Genomic DNA, 16,266 nt, shown 5'->3' with positions numbered 1-16,266 from the left:
GGCCGTATTGATAAGGGGTACAAGTGGGGGAGGGCTGCGGGATCTCTCAGCAGCTCCGGACAGACTTACCACTCAGCGCGCGTTCCCGCTCTTTTGGTTTGTCCTGTTTCGGATCTCCCCATGAGCTTGCTCCGTTCGCCGGGCCAGTAATTGTCTGGGGAGATGGTGCTCTGCCGCAGGGTTTGAATGGAACCTGTGACAGTAGCACACCTCTACACAACGGAGACTCACCTGTAGAATCCTCTTGCTACCCGTCCGTCTGTACAGCTTATCGGTGACGTGTCAGCGCCGTGGCTCATAGTGAATAAACGTTTTCAGTCACTTTATTAATCAGGTTCCCACTCCCCCTGTTGAAATACTGACAATTCTAATAACCAATCAAACTCTTGGAACAAAGGACGCATAGCCATGAATCCCGCCCTCCAATCATTTAACACCATCCACAGTCCGGACACTGCAAAGACTCCCAGAGGAAGACCCAATCGGTTGAAACGCGTTGGAGATAAACGAGGACACTGAACCCACATCAGCGGACAGCAGGAAAGTGCAAGAAGACCTTCGGAGCTACGGCGCTAACACTTCTTTTATATCTTGGTATGTATATTGGCCCTCATTCCGAGTTGATCGCTCGCTAGGTACTTTTAGCAGCCATGCAAACGCATAGTCGCCGCCCACAGGGGAGTGTATTTTCGCTTTGCAGGAGTGCGAACGCCTGTGCAGCAGAGCGGTTGCAAACACATTCTGTGCAGAACAAGACCAGCCCTGTAGTTACTTATTCTGTGCAATGATTGCTGCGACAAATGCCCGGCCACGCCTGCGTTTTTCCAAACACTCCCAGAAAAGTCATTTGACACCCAGAAACTCCCACTTTCTGTCAATCTCCTTGTGATTGGCTGTGCGACTGAAAGCGTCGCTAGAACCAGTGCAAAACCACAATGCTCTTTGTACCCGTACGCCGCGTGTGTGCATTGTGGTGCATACGCATGCGCAGTTTTGCCATTTTTTTAACTGATCGCTACACAGTGAACAACAGCAGCTAGCGATCAACTCGGAATGAGGACCATTGTCCTTGTTTTGTAAGGAATAGGTTAAGTGACAAATGATCATATACATAGTTTTTAAACTTAGTGGGATACTCTCTGCTACTAGATTTTATCGTTGGAAATATAAATCCACTCTGGACAAAACCATAACGTAATTATCCCACACTTACCTTTAGATGTCATCAGCTTTGTTTATTTTTACTAAGAACCATATGCTGTAAGTCCCATCATACTGTATACCCTCCTACTTATTGTTTCTTATTCCATACACCCATTTAAGATACCTACCTCTGAAGAAGTCCTCAAGACGTAACGCGTAGGGTTTTAACAGCCAAAAGTCCATTCACTGAGGATCCTTCCCTGAGCTCACACCCTAACAATGTGGAGGAAGGCTATTATAGCACACCCTCCTGCATTGGTTAAGGCTTATTTCATTGATGTACAGTATGTAAAACTACTATTTTAAAACATACTGAATTGTTTTAAATTAAAATAGATACTTGGTATCTCTTACTGATTAGCCATTTGGCTCTGTTTTTTGGGTGTTCTTTTTGGTGAGAGGGTATCTCTTTCAGCATTACCTTCCTGATCACTGTTGGACTATGGGGGTAATTCTGAGTTGATCGCAGCAGGAACTTTGTTAGCGGTTGGGCAAAACCATGTGCACTGCAGGGGAGGCAGATATAACATGTGCAGAGAGAGTTAGATTTGGGTGTGGAGTGTTCAATCTGCAATCTAAATTGCAGTCTAAAAATAAAGCAGGCAGTATTTACCCTGCACAGAAACAAAATAACCCATCCAAATCTAACTCTGCCTCCCCTGCAGTGCACATGGTTTTGCCCAACTGCTAACAAAGTTCCTGCTGCGATCAACTCAGAATTACCCCCAATAAGAAGAACTACTGCATGTATTTATAAGGAATTCCTTATCTTCGAAGATACATTATACAAAATACATTATTTGGATGGTTGTTCAAATGTGGATTGTTGAAAATAGAATATAGTCCAATTTCAATATTTACTAGCGCACTCTGGAATTGTTTTGTGTATATTCATTTTATTGGTTCCTCTTATTTATTTATTTATTAACAGTTTCTTACATAGCGTAGCAAATTCCGTTGCACTTTACAATTTCAAATAACAATAACAAACTGGGTGATAACAAACAGTCATAGAGGTAGGAAGGCCCTGCTCGCAAGCTTCAAACAGAGGGTCCTCCAGGGGTTGCTGCTAATAGATTAACGAGCGTGGGATCAGGGTATTTCTTGTTGTTATCTCTTGTTGTTTTATCTCTCTCTCTCTCTCTGTATGTATATATATATATATATATATATATATATATTCAAACTTGCAAGACTCACACACATTTGGTGTTCAAACAGCAGGATGCAGGTCTAATCAATTTGTAAATCAATAGCAATGTCACCTTTTAAGGTGAAGTACTGTATGTGAGACCAGCACACCTTTATAGTGCTAGAAAAAATCTTTAACTCATCACTTTATAAAAGATCAGCAACTCTTGCTTGAAAACCTAAGCATTGCATATAAAAAAAATAGTATCAAATAAATGCAGCCATATTTGGGGTAATAGTATATTCACCCATCCACTGTTATAATGGTTTAGCACCATCACCCATTGTTTTGTCCGACGGTACCATTTCGGTGCAGCAAGCACCTTCCTCCAGGACTGCTTACCATCAACTGGCAGCAAGGTCATATAAATTCCACACAAAGACTAAACACATACAGTGAACCTGTGCAAAACAATCAATTACATACAAACACCACTGAAAAAACAGAATTACCATATATGGACTTCCATTCCTATAGGAGATAATGATAAGTCCTGGAAACCGGATCACCCTGTTGTCATCATATAATAATATTGGATCGGATTCGGTATGAGATCCTGGTGGTCGGGATCATGGCAGTTGGGATCCCAGCAGTAAAGAGACCGACGTGGTCCAACATCAAAATCCAGAAACATTGCAATATTCTAGATCTTGTACGCAGGGATTATACTCATAGCAAATCCATATGATAATTATCAACTCACCAAAACAAACCCTTAAAAAATCTTTACATCACATCAAATATCAAATGGATCCCAATTGGGAATGCCGCAAAAGGACAATGAGGTTCTCTATACTTCTAGCAATGATTGTAAAGTAATAGAGGAAAGACTTTTATGATTATTGGTCATCTCACTATGATAGCTAGATTATGCCAGGCAAAAAAAAACAAAAAAAAAACGATTCTTACAGGAAATACATACAGAAATTATTAACCAACCACAGCGTATTTGAAGAAGCTTTTGTGATTATAAAAATATTGTGTAAACAAAGAGAAAGAGAAGTTGCCTTAAGTTGGTGTACATTACTACATAAAACATAACTTTTAATTCACACATTATTTAAAAACTTGCGAAATATAGGATAAAAAACATATAGGTGTAGAAGTTAGAAAGAGTGTTTAAAATATGACTCTCCGCACACAGGGGCCAATATTTACTAAGATTTCGAGTTTGTCCGATTTGTGGGTTTTTTTCTAAGTCCCAATCCGGGAATTCACTAAGCACCAATCTCGGCAGTGTTTTGACTATTCGTAATGGTTTGATTAGCAAAGTTCAGAAATACGAATGAATAGACCATCGGTCAAACGCGGCTGTTATTTCATACAATACGGGAATTCACTCTTCATTCGTATTTGGGTGTTAGTCTCTGAGTGGTCAAATGCGGTCGTATTTTTATACGATTCGTTAAAAAAATCTGCAAAAAAATAGACCTGCTTTTTTCAGCCGTGTTTACATGTGCTGACACTTACAAATCATTCACACCTGACTTATCATGCCTATAAAAGGGACACAAACTTGTCTCATCCAAAATAATTTATTGCCTTATGTTTGCTGGAGTAAATTTGGACTTTTAAAAGTCAATACACATTTTTCAACATATATCCATTATTACACACATTAGTGTTAAAAGTTAAAATCTTTTTTATTTTGTGGGTTGTGCCTCAGGTTTTTAAATATGATTACTCATTTTTTACACACACAAACATGCCACAACAATAATGTCATTCATTTTGGTTATGAAAAATTATAAATGTACACAAACATATTAGGACACTTTTACACAACTCTATTGTGTTTTTCTTGTAAAGTCGTCTACAGAAGAAATGTAAACCAGTTTTAATTCACATTGTAAATTGCATTGGTCATGGATGATTATGCCTGGCTGCCAATTATTGTGTGTGCAGGATCTGAGATTGATTGGAATCTAGAAAGAATAATGATTAGAAAAAAATCAAGTGGTCTGGTTACTTCCTGCTAACATCTATGCGCATCACAAACATTTCCCTCCTCCAAAAAATTGCAAAAATGGTACAGAACAAATGTGCATGCGAATTTCCTGTTGCTGTTTGTACCACTTCTAATTAATGATATTGTTCAAATTGTCAAGGAGCTAAGTGTTATATCTTTTTTAATAAACATACACTTACGAAGTATTTTTATTTACTTCTCTGAAAAAAAAATGTGAGTTTTCAATGTTAATTGATTTTGGTTGGCTCCTTGTCCTGTCCTTTGCCTTTACCACTGTCATGTTGGCGTGCTCTGGTGGAGCATCTTGGTGGTGATGACATTGGCGTGATATTTGGAGTAGTCGTACCAGAACTGCTGCTTGTTTGCTGATGTTGCGGAGGGATGCTGTTACCAGGACTAGAAGCAGAAATTAAAAAAAAAAAACATTAGCTAGCCATATGTTTGATCAATTCTAACAAATCACTACACATGGAACACATGTCATTGACTGTTGCTTCCAGATATCCTGCATAGCAACATCATCACTCATAACTTAAATACATACATATGCCTGTTTGTGGCAAATGGGTCTGGTTACTTCATTGTGAAAGCAAACACATTAGTTTTCTTGTAGATCACACATTCTCCACCATAAAAACACTTTGAAATCCATAATGTGTTACCTTATATTTGTATTTAAAAAAACATAGTAATGTTTTTATATGTATTTGGCCATGTTAGTTCAAACACACATGTGTTAAATTGTAAATTAATTACCGTACTATTTTCACAAAATAAACATGAGTTTCTGTTGCAGCATCTTACACACAATGTGCTACTGTATGGCTGAAGTGGACATACATATATTTACAGGATGTGGACAAGGCCATTTTGCTCAGATTCCATTTCATCTTTTACTGACTTCGGTAAGTAGTACAGGTTGAGTATCCCTTATCCAAAATGCTTGGGACCAGAGGTATTTTGGATATCGGATTTTTCCGTATTTTGGAATAATTGCATACCATAATGAGATATCATGGTGATAGGACCTAAATCTAAGCACAGAATGCATTTTTGTTACATATACACCTTATACACATAGCCGGAAGGTAATTTTAGCCAATATTTTTTGTAACTTTGTGCATTGAACAAAGTCTGTGTACATTCACACAATTAATTTATGTTTCATATACACCTTATACACACAGCCTGAAGGTCATTTAATACAATAGTTTTAATAACTTTGTGTATTAAACAAAGTTTGTGTACATTGAGCCATCAAAAAACAAAGGTTTCACTATCTCACTCTCACTCAAAAAAGTCCATATTTCGGAATATTCTGTATTTCGGAATATTTGGATATGGGATACTCAACCTGTATATCATATTTTGATGTGTTTGGACTTAATGCGTTTAAGTAAAAGTTTGATTAATATATTTTTTTTGAAATTTTTACAGTTTGATACTCACAATCAAGCTGAGGGGAGTGTGGTTCACGTCTTGGAGGTGTGTCCAAAATTTGGAGTGTGGGGCCCGAACATACTGTCGATAATCTTCGTGGCGGGGTAGCCTGCTGTGGTTGGCCCTGGACATCAGACCTTGCTTTCTTTGCTGCCCCATTTTTTTTGCCTGTTGTGTTACTGAAGTCCAACTTCTGCTGCTCCAGACTTCTTTTGATGGACCTAGTATTGAAAGTGAAATGTTGTTATGGCCATTCCTTTACAAACATACCCTATACTACAATGGACACTTTACCTGCTTCCGTCGCGTCAACATCATCAAATGTAATGGGAGTTACTGTCGGACAACCAGTACTGCTTTTTTCCAACACTGTAAAACCAAAATAAGAAATCATGTAATCATGCTATTGTGGATACATCCACCCATTATGCTTATAAACATTAATTAAATAAAAAGAGCGTGTTTTGCATTTTTAAAAAACATAAGGACAGTAAACAAAGAAACCACTACATAAAACAATAAAGATTGTCCAATAGCCATATGCACTATGGAAAGTGCAACACAGGAAAACATGTACAGGACACAGACATAGGACACAAGTCAAAATACAGTCAATAACAACCAAAAGCACACACATCTTCATTTGGTAATGAAAGGTCAAATATTACATATGCAATATAGAAATTGCTCTGTGATGTGGCACTCCAAACACACATTACCACTATATGAGGCAACCAAAAATACAACACCAAAAAATAAAAAAAAATAAAAAACAGTGTTGTGTCTGGGTACAAATACAGCCTCAAACTGAACAAACAAATAGTGTTTTTTTTTGTATAAAAAGAAAACATTCAGTAATAAGGACATTACACATGTAAGTGGTTTTAAAACCACTTTCCACTACTCCAGCCTCTAACATGACAACCACAGTTTTAACAACATTGCACATGGATAACATAAATCTCAAACTTAGTCAAAATGTAAACTTTCAAAATGTGCAAAAGGAATATATTATTGCAGGACAATTCTATGACACACCAAGTCCAAACTACACATGGCAAATATAGTGGAAAAAAAAAACATGACATACAATAAAGTAAGATGTTACATTGGCTTTTGTATTAAACATTACCAAAAACAAGGTATTTGCTGACACACACTTGAAGATGGGAGTAATATGCAACGTCACATGACACACATTAGAATTAAATAAAAAAAAAACATAGAATGTTAATGCAAATACACATGCTCACCATTCTTCCTGGGCCTATCTGAATCCCGGACATGGGTTGCAGAGACTACTTCAGGAGGTATTACACTCCGCATGAGCTCCTCATACTCCAGATATCTTGCAATATAGGGCTGGCCACCACCGGCTTTTCGAGCCGACTTCGCCTCCTTGGCCATTTTGGACTTGACACGTCGCTTTATGTCATAGTACCGTTTGCGGCACGTGTCCTCCGTCCGCTTGACCACCCCCTCACTATTGACAGCAGCAACGACTTTCGCACACAACACCGTCTTCTTCCGTGTTGGCACCTTGGCGGACTCAGGGCCAAATAGCTGCCGCTGATACTTCATTAGCTCCCGCACCAATGCCACATTTTCTGCATAAGTAAACTTGACATTCCGCCCAGTCTTAGTAGTGGTGCGTGGCTGCGGAGCACTCTGACTGTCACTATCACTGTCACTTGAGGCTGCTGCAGCAACCTCACCCACCTCCTCCACCTCACTAACCTCACTCACACTCACCTCCTCCACCTGACCGACCTCCTCCCCCTCACTCACACCCTCCACCTCACCCACCTGTGAGTCACACATAATTGTGTGTCTAAACACTTATCATAGAAAAATAAAAAGACAAACAACACACTCCGCAACTACCACTGCACAAATCACACACACACACACACACACACACACACACACACACACACACACACACACACACACACAAACAGTGACAAGGGACTAAAAAAAAAAAACTTGGACCAAAAATGAGACAAAACCACAAAAAACAAGACTACAAGAATGACAAGACTACTTTCAAACACAATACTACACTCAGAAATCGCCCAAACAACTCCTCACCAAACCAACTACTCACCAACCTCCACAGCACAACCTCCCTCCTCACCACTAACTAAACCCACGAGGTGCGGATGGTATGGGGCGTATTTATATGGTTGCGCACAGACACTCCTACCATCTGAAACACAACCAATCACGAAACGGGGAGGAAAAACAAAACTAATAGTGAAAATGCGACCGCGGGAAAAAAATAACCCTGCCGCGTTTAACTTAGAAAAAAAACACCCAAAAAAACAAAAACACGTACGCAAACAACAATGACAGCCGCAAATGGGCCAAAAAAACCCAACTGGCATCGACATCGTAAAACACGAAAAGCATAATGTCGACTGCTTCGTAACTTGGCGTATATAGTTTCAAAAAGTTGCATGAAAATGCACCCGATACAAGACGAGTTTAAACACTACACAATCCGACACAAACACGAATATTAGTAAATATTGGCCAGGGTGTCCGCTGGATGCAGAGATTATGTATCTACAGTATCTATTATAGCATATCAACGTGTATTATACCTGTATTGATTAATAATAGATGCTACGCAGTATCAATATTGATTTTGTTTGTGTGTTCATCATTATTGTCCACTATTATCACACTGAGCGATATTAAACATGTAATTAGCAAGAATATATGTTCTTAATTACAGTTACGTATCTTCCTGATAACACACAAACATATATATATATATATATATATATATATATATATTTCTTTCTTTCTATCTATCTATCTATCTATCTATCTATCTATCTATCTATCTATCTATCTATATATACATAACTGCACTGTAAGAGTCTTATTAGTTCTCATCAAGGAGCAAGTCAGGTGTGGTCAGAGATGATCTCACCCTGTACACTCCTTAGATACACTAGTTTCTATATATCATTGGAATAATTCTGTTTTGAGACAGCTTTTGTCATGCTATGCCAAAGGACATGGGTCTTGGGGTTTCAAGGTCACACCTGTAGCCAATATATCACCAGGATGGTCTACTGACTCTATTCACAACATTCACACCTGTTACCTTACGGGACTACCATAATTTCCTAAAATGGGGAAAGTTTTTCATCATGTACTTAGAAAGGGACCACTCCCACATTAACAATAGCTGAGCCACAAGGGGTTTCAATATCCACTTCAGCAGTATTATAATGGTGGGTGTCACCGCAAGTTAAAACAACAGTTGTTTGCTGGAACTTTAAAGCATTTACCAATCCATCTTTTACAAGGGTAATTAAGTTTCCCGAGTCTAACAATGCCTCTACATGGTTATCGTCCATAAAAATTTCTCACATTTGTTTTTTGGGCTCATCTGAATGTGCAACTGTAAAGGCTAATCTGGCAAAGTAAGACATTCTGCGACTGTCAAAGGCAGCACCACATTGAATGGGTTCTTGTACAACTGGGCATATCACACCTAAAACATTTAGTCACATGACTGGCAAGTCTTTTAGGTGGCTGAGACCTTTCTGGCCCCACTGGCCTGTCTTTGGACCAAGTGCTCACAGTTGCTTACTTTTTGAGTTCTCTTAGCTGACCAGGATCTTTTTCCCACAAAGCAGACTTACCAAGTTTTACAGGAGTGCGCGGTCGTGGATCTAGAGACCATTGTGGTATAGCCAGTAGTCCCTCTGCCACCAGATACGTACCTTTCCACCATCTTCACAAGCTGGTCAGCTGTCATATGATCCCCATGGCTCACCCACTTGCGCAAAGGTATGGGAAGGGGCTTCAAATAACTGTCCATGACAACGCTTTCCACCATCTGGGGTCCAGTTAATGTAACCATTTTTTGGTCAGGTGGATGAGATTGTGCATTTGTGAGTGGGGAGGTTTATCCATGCCGTACACCCAGTTATGCACACGTTGCACTCAGACCAACAGCGTGACTCCCAGGTGAGAATTTCTGTTTTTAGTTTTTCATAGTCCAAAGCCTCTGCGGTGCTTAAATCAAAATAAGCTTTTTGAGGCTCGCCTGAGAGACAGGGTACCCACTGTCCTTTAGTCCAACTCTCCCACTGAGCCGCCCTCTCAAACATAATCAGATACACCTCCACATAATTAGACTACTGTATGTCATTTTTTGAAGGAAATTAGTAGTCCTTATGGAGCTGGAGCTGGTTGGGACATTTGGGGAAGCATTTCCAGGCCATGTGTATGAAATGGTGCATATTTGCATTCTGTAAGTAATCCTTATATTCAGTTTTGCATCTATTTTTTTCTGTGTATAATATATGGCAGAGAACTACAATTTTAAAAGAGATATAGGGATTAACATCAATGTAATTTACAGCAACGATTCTAGAGTCTGGTCTTTAATATTGTAATACAGATGGAGCCACGCTAATCGTGGCTCCGTCTGAGCCGCAGCGCACCCGCCTAGTCACGCTTATCGCTGTGAATGGGACGGGTGTGCGTGTGAGACGCACATGAGCCCCATTCACACCGATGGAAGCGTCTCCGGGCACTCCCATAGCAGGGCTAGGGCCGGATCACCTAGTCCTGCCGGGAGTGCATGTCTCTGATGACTGTCGATCCCATCCACACACAAGGTATTATTTTCTACATTGATTTAATCCAGCACTTTATTTGGAAAGGGAAAATAAGATTTTACTTACCGGTAAATCTATTTCTCGTAGTCCGTAGTGCATGCTGGGGATTCCGTAAGGACCATGGGGAATAGATGGGCTCCGCAGGAGACATGGGCACTTTAAGAAAGAATTTAGATTCTGGTGTGCTCTGGCTCCTCCCTCTATGTCCCTCCTCCAGACCTCAGTTAGAGAAACTGTGCCCGGAAGAGCTGACAGTACAAGGAAAGGATTTTGGTAATCCAGGGCAAGATACATACCAGCCATACCAATCACACCGTATAACTTGTGATAAACTTACCCAGTCAACAGTATGAACAACAACAGAGCATCAGTACAACCCTGATGCAACTATAACATAACCCTTATTGCAGCAATAACTATATACAAGTATTGCAGAAGAAGTCCGCACTTGGGACGGGCGCCCAGCATCCACTACGGACTACGAGAAATAGATTTAGCGTTAAGTAAAATCTTATTTTCTCTAACGTCCTAGTGGATGCTGGGGATTCCGTAAGGACCATGGGGATTATACCAAAGCTCCCAAACGGGCGGGAGAGTGCGGATGACTCTGCAGCACCGATTGAGCAAACACAAGGTCCTCCTCAGCCAGGGTATCAAACTTATAGAACTTTGCAAAAGTGTTTGAACCTGACCAAGTAGCCGCTCGGCACAGCTGTAATGCCGAGATCCCTCGGGCAGCCGCCCAAGAAGAGCCCATCTTCCTAGTGGAATGGGCCTTAACTGATTTTGGCAGCGGCAATCCAGCCGCAGAATGAGCCTGCTGAATCGTATTACAGATCCAGCGAGCAATAGTTTGCTTTGAAGCAGGCGCCCCAAGCTAGTTGGAAGCATACAGGATAAACAAAGATTCTGTTTTCCTGACCCTAGCCGTTCTGGCTACATAAACCTTCAAAGCCCTGACCACATCAAGTAACTCGGAATCCTCCAAGTCAGTAGTAGCCACAGGCACCACAATAGGTTGGTTTATATGAAAGGATGAAACCACTTTCGGCAGAACTGTGGGCGGGTCCGCAATTCTGCTCTATCCGCATGGAAAACCAGATAGGGGCTTTTATGTGACAAAGCCGCCAATTCCGACACACGCCTAGCCGAAGCCAAGGCTAGTAGCATGACCACCTTCCACGTGAGATATTTAAATTCCACCGTTTTGAGTGGTTCAAACCAGTGTGATTCCAGGAAACTCAACACCACGTTAAGATCCCAAGGTGCCACTGGAGGCACAAAAAGAGGCTGAATATGCAGCACTCCCTTTACAAACGTCTGAACTTCAGGTAGAGAAGCCAGTTCTTTTTGAAAGAAAATGGATAGGGCCGAAATCTGGACCTTAATGGAACCCAATTTTAGGCCCAAAGTCACTCCCGACTGTAGGAAATGAAGGAAACGGCCCAGCTGGAATTCCTCCGTAGGGGCATTCCTGGCCTCACACCAAGCAACATATTTCCGCCATATACGGTGATAATGTTGAGCCGTCACGTCCTTCCTAGCCTTTATCAGCGTAGGAATGACCTCATCCGGAATGCCTTTTTCTGCTAGGATCCGGCGTTCAACCGCGACACCGTCAAACGCAGCCGCGGTAAGTCTTGGAACAGACAGGGCCCCTGTTGCAACAAGTCCTGTCTTAGAGGCAGAGGCCACAGGTCCTCTGTGAGCATTTCTTGCAGATCTGGATACCAAGTCCTTCTTGGCCAATCCGGAACAATGAGTATTGTTCTCACTCCTCTTTTTCTTATGATTCTCAGCACCTTGAGTATGAGAGGAAGAGGAGGAAATACATAGACCGACTGGAACATCCACGGTGACACCAGTGCGTCCACAGCTATCGCCTGAGGGTCCCATGACCTGGCACAATACCTCTGTAGCTTTTTGTTGAGGCGGGATGCCATCAAGTCCACCTGTGGCAGTTCCCACCGACTTGCAATCTGCGTGAAGACTTCTTGATGAAGTCCCCACTCTCCCGGGTGGAGGTCGTGCCTGCTGAGGAAGTCTGCTTCCCAGCTGTCCTCTCCGGGATGAACACTGCTGACAGTGCGCTTACGTGATTCTCCGCCCAGCGAAGAATTCTGGTGGCTTCTGACTGAATCAGAACCGGTTGGTCGCGAAGCAGGGTCTCCACTTGACGTAGGGCGTTGTATACGGCCCTTAGTTCCAGGATGGTGATGTGAAGGCAAGTTTCCTGACTTGACCACAGACCTTGGAAATTCCTTCCCTGTGCGACTGCTCCCCACCCTCGGAGGCTTGCATCCGTGGTCACCAGGACCCAGTCCTGAATGCCAAATCTGCGGCCCTCGAGAAGGTGAGCACTCTGCAGCCACCACAGGAGAGACACCCTGGCCCTGGGGGATAGGGTGATTAACCGATGCATCTGAAGATGTGATCCGGACCACTTATCCAGTAAGTCCCATTGAAAAGGTCCTCGCATGGAACCTGCCGAAGGGAATGGCCTCTTATGATGCCACCATCCTTCCCAGGACTCGAGTGCAGTGATGCACTGACACCTGTTTTGGTTTTGATAGGTTCCTGACCAGTGTCATGAGCTCCTGAGCTCTCTCTATCGGGAGATAAACCCTTTTCTGGTCTGTGTCTAGAATCATGCCTAGGAAAGGCAGATGAGCCGTAGGAACCAACTGCGACTTTGGAATATTTAGAATCCAGCCGTGTTGCCGTTACACTTCCAGAGAAAATGATACGCTGTTCAGCAACTGCTCTCTTAATCTCGCTTTTATGAGGAGATCGTCCAAGTACTGGATAATTGTGACACCTTGCTTCCGCAGGAGCACCATCATTTCCGCCATTACCTTGGGGAAGATTCTCGGGGCCGTGGGGAGACCAAACGGCAACGTCTGAAATTGGTAATGACAATCCTATGCCGCAAATCTGAGGTACGCCTGATGAGGTGGATAAATGGGGACATGAAGGTATGCATCCTTTATGTCCAGAGACACCATAAAATCTCCCCCTTTCAGGCTTGCGATGACCGCTCTTAGCGATTCCATCTTGAACTTGAACCTTTTCAGGTATATGTTCAGGGATTTTAAATTCAATATGGTTCTGACCGAACCGTCCGGTTTCGGGACTACAACATGGTCGAATAATAACCCCCTCCTTGTTGAAGGAGGGGAACCTTGACCACCACCTGATAAAGATACAATTTGTGAATTGCAGTTAACACTATTTCCCTCTCGTGGGGGGAAGCCGTCAAGGCCATCGGTGAGGGGGCATCTCCTCAAAGTCCAGCTTGTATCCCTGAGACACAATATCAATTGCCCAGGGATCCAACAGGGAGTAAACCCACTTGTGGTTGAAATTACGAAGACGTGCCCCCACCGGCCTAGCTCCGCCTGTGGAGCCCCAGCGACATGCAGTGGATTTTGTAGAGGCCGGGGAGGACTTCTGTTCCTGGGAACTAGCTGTGTTGTGCAGCTTCTTTCCTCTGCCCCTGCCTCTGGCAAGAAAGGACGCACCTTGGACTTTCTTGTTTCTTTGTGATCGAAAGGCTGCATTTGATAATGTCGTGCTTTCTTAGGCTGTGCAGGAATATAAGGCAAAAGATCAGAATTACCAGCTATAGCTGTGGAGACCAGGTCCGAGATCCCTTCTCCACACAATCCTCAGCCTTCCATATGCCTCTTAAGTCGGCATCACCTGTCCATTGCATATTCTACAGGACACGTCAAGCAGAAATCGACATAGCGTTGACTCTAGAACCCAGTAGACTAATGTCTCTTTGGGCATGTTTTATATATATATATCTTAAGACAGCATCTTTAATATATATATCTATATATATATATATATACATATATATATACACATACTAGGGTCTCAATCTCTGCTGATAAGGTACCTGACCACGCTGCTACAGCGCTATAAACCCATGCCGACACAATCGCCGGTCTGAGTAGTGTACCAGACTGTGCATGCTATCTGCAGGATCCCTGAGGATAGCTGTTAAGTCAGGGCTACCTTTTGGGCAAACGTGACACCCTAGGGGAAGATTCCCATCGTATCCTGGCCCTAGTAGGGAAAGGATACTCCCTGAGAATTCTTTGTGGGAAACTGCAGTCTCTTGTCTGGAGATTCCCGCTATTTTTCATCATGAGAGGAGGGATTTACCTCAGCTTTCTTCCCCTTAAACATGTGTACCCTTGTGTCAGGGACAGATGAGTCATCAGTGATATGCAAATCATTTTTTATTACAATAATCATATATTGAATACTTTCCTGCCATTTTGGCTGTAACTTTGCATTATCGTAGTCGACACTGGAGTCAGACTCCGTGTCGATATCAGTGTCTTTTATTTTGGATAGTGATCATTGAGAGACTCTGAAGGTCTCTGCGACATAGGGACAGACATGGGTAGATTCCCTGTCTGTTCTCTAATCTTTTGTGCAATAATTTCACCTTAGCACTTAATTACACATATCCAAACAGGTGTCGGCATTGTCGACGGAGACACCCCTCACACACACATTTGCTCCATCTTCTCCTTAGGGGAGCCTTTTACCTCAGACATGTCGACACACACGTACCGACACACCACACACTCAGGGAATGCTCATCTGAAGACAATTCCCCCACAAGGCCCTTTGGAGAGACAGAGAGAGAGAGTATGCCAGCACACACCCCAGCGCTATTAACCCAGGAATAACACAGTAACTTAATGTTAACCCAGTAGCTGCTGTTTATATTGATTTTTGCGCCTAATTATGTGCCCCCCCCTCTCTTTTTACCCTCTTCTACCGTGTATCTACAGGGGAGAGGCTGGGGAGCTTCCTCTTAGCGGTGCTGTGGAGAAAAACATGGCGCTGGTGAGTGCTGAGGAAGAAGCCCCGCCCCCTCGACGGCGGGCTTCTGTCACGCTTAAATATACATTTTCTTGGCGGGGGCTCATACATATATACAGTGCCCAACTGTATATATGCTAACTTTGGCCAAAGAGGTCCCAATTGCTGCCCAGGGCGCCCCCCCCCCCCCTGCGCCCTGCAACCTTACAGTGACCGGAGTATGTGAGGTGTGTGTGGGAGCAATGGCGCACAGCTGCAGTGCTGTGCGCTACCTCAGTGAAGACCGGAGTCTTCTGCCACCGATTTCGAAGTCTTCTTGCTTCTCATGCTCACCCGGCTTTTGTCTTCCGGCTCTGCGAGGGGGACGGCGGCGCTGCTCTGGGATCCGACGATGAGGGTGAGATCCTGTGTACGATCCCTCTGGAGCTAATGGTGTCCAGTAGCCTAAGAAGCAGGACCTATCTTCAGAGAGTAGGGCTGCTTCTCTCCCCTCTGTCCCACGATGCAGGGAGTCTGTTGCCAGCAGAGCTCCCTGAAAATAAAAAACCTAACAAAATACTTTCTTACAATAAAATGCAAGATGGCGAACTGAGTGTCACTGGCGCTTAATCGATAGGACGTAGGTTTGACAAAAATAATTATGTGACAAACACCACAACTCCCCAGGAATGAGACTTAATCACTGGATGATGGGTGCAACAATGTAATAGCAATGTAGAAAAGATGGCAATCACTGGCATTGAAATCAAAAAAATACAGATTTATTTATAAACATATATAAAAATATATAAAATACAAGACTGATTAAAGTGCAGAGTGGACTGACAAATTCCAAAGGTGGCTGGTGCTGGATTGTAACAGAAAAGAAGCTCTCACCCTCTCCCTGTATTGCGGTGGGCTAGCTTATGAATAAGCTGATGTGGTCCTAGGCTGAAATAGCCAAGCACCACCGCAAACAGTTTTTCAGCATG

This window comes from Pseudophryne corroboree, chromosome 10 (genome assembly GCF_028390025.1).
Source record: "Pseudophryne corroboree isolate aPseCor3 chromosome 10, aPseCor3.hap2, whole genome shotgun sequence".
NCBI lineage: Eukaryota > Metazoa > Chordata > Amphibia > Anura > Myobatrachidae > Pseudophryne > Pseudophryne corroboree.
This window is presented reverse-complemented; position numbering follows the sequence as displayed.